This window comes from Lynx rufus, unplaced genomic scaffold (genome assembly GCF_022079265.1).
Source record: "Lynx rufus isolate CCGP_SWC_20201006 ecotype Redwood Valley unplaced genomic scaffold, mLynRuf1.p SCAF_15, whole genome shotgun sequence".
Taxonomy (NCBI): Eukaryota; Metazoa; Chordata; class Mammalia; order Carnivora; family Felidae; genus Lynx; species Lynx rufus.
The window spans coordinates 14,923,388-14,925,708 of NW_025814829.1; positions in this window are offsets into that span (position 1 = coordinate 14,923,388).

The window sequence follows — 2,321 nt, forward strand, 5'->3', positions numbered from 1 at the left end:
GTTTGCTTAATTTAACTTAAAAGGAATGGGAAGCATTGTGTTCATCTGAAGAATCAATGACCAACACCAAAACATTTGATTTCTTTTAAGCAAACGAAGGTGGGGAGGAGGGGTTCTTCAGAGGTATAAGTCCTTATGATTAAGCTTTCTGATACTGAATTGCTAGAAGTACCCTGCATATATTGTTTTACTTCATGTGTCTATGTCTTTTGTGCTATTTTCTGAATGAAATGCCCTTCCTCAGCTTTTCACTCAGGTAATTTCTTACCTTTAAGAAGCAGTTCAGGTATTCTGAGAAACCCAGAGCCAAATTTCTTCCATAGAAACAGGCATGGATTTCATACTCTACACATTATATTGAGATGATCAGGCTAAGTTCTTTGAAAATAGAGGCCACAACTAATTCACCTTTGAGACTCCAGGATAGCACAGTGCCTGGTATGAACTCGGTACCTATAATACTAAATGAGTTAATACCTTCCCCTCCCCCCCCCCCCCCCGCCAAAAAGCACATAGATGTCAGGCAATGCTTTAAGTGCTTTCCTATATTAACTCATTTAATCCTCATGACAACCTCTTGAAGTCTGTACCATTATTATCACCATATAAAAAAGAAAAAGCTGAGGCAGAGTGAAGCCAAGTGACCTGCAGGTCACACAGCTCGCAATTTATGAGCCCAGGACAGACTAAGGCTAGAAGCTATGTTGTTCACAGCTCCCTGTCATTGCTTCTCATGAATTAAATATCAAACCATAACACCTAACCAGTATAAAACACCATTTCCCAGGGTGCCTGGGTGGCTCAGTCAGTTAAGCATCTGACTTCGGGTCAGGTCATGATCTCATGGTCTGTGAGTTCGAGCCCCATGTTGGGCTCTGTGCTGACAGCTCAGGGCCAGGAGCCTGTTTCGGATTCTATGTCTCCCTCTCTCTGTGGCCCTCCCCCATTCATGCTCTGTCTCTCCCTGTCTCAAAAGATAAATAAACATTAAAAAATTTTTTAATTAAAAAAAACACAATTTCCTATCATTTTTAGAGACCTCTATATCTAATCTGAGATAGTCCTTATTCTGTGTCTCTACCTAGTTTTCAAAAGAAGAAGCAAAAATCCTCTCTCAAATTACACAATACTATTTACAAAAGCACTAGTAAAAAAACATTTGAAATGCAACATTCCTAAACATCATATGATTTGTAAGTAATCATTGTAGATTTCCTTGTGTACCAGAAATTTATTTAAAAAATTTTAACATTCTATGAAAAATAAGATGCTCTGGGTGTTACTGGTTTTTAGAGGTCACTACTCTTTTGAGAAAAGATTCAATGATTATTTCTGAAAAGTGAATGACAAATGATCAATTCTCAATGCATTGTTTTGCTATGTAAATAAAACCAAAATGTTAGGCTCCTGCTACAGATGCTGTTAATGGCAATAGACTTGGTAAATTTCAGAGAACAAGCCTCAAGTGATACTGCAAGTCCTGTTTCACACTGTGTGCATCCTGTTTCCTGTCGACAGTGGCTGTAATGGGCACATAAACTAAAATTTACACACTATTTAGTCTGCAAATGTTCTGTGTCCTTAGCCTTTAGCAATGGAAATATGCCAGTATCTTTTTCTTACATAATACCCTATCTTTATTAGATTTGAGGCAATTTTATCTATCATGGAATTATAAACTGTTAATGTCATTTGTACATTAGGAGGCTCCTAATAAACTTAAATCCAGATAAAGAGTTAAACTTAAATTATACCACAGTTATCTGATCAGAAAAGCCTACAGTACATATCTAAAATATATTGCATTAAAAACAACTTTAAATGCATAACGTACATAAACTTGAGAAATTATTTACAAATTTAGGAGTCCTTGGCCAAATCTCCACTGAGAGATGAAACTTCTAAAAGCATTATCTAAATGAGTAGGGCAAAGTGAAGAGATTTATTTTGTTAGCCAAATCATATAATTTAACATTGACCTTTACTTTTTTCCTTTCCTAAATTTTCTATAATATCATTTAAGCCATTATTTTAGGTATATGATTTATTCACCACATTCTTCCTTTCTAAGTAAATCTTAATAAGCAAACAAGATTTTTTAAATGTGATGATTATTTAAAGTTTCAAACTCTTTTGTTTTTTCTAATAAACATTCTAGTAATAATTTACCAGAAACTACAGAGCAGAATAAAAAGGAAAATTAAATGAAAGGCTATGACCATACGTAGAGTACGATATTGACTTATTGACAGCTGAGTTTATATATCTCACCAAATACATTATTTTTATTTTTCTAAGAGTTATTTTTCCAATTATGTTTG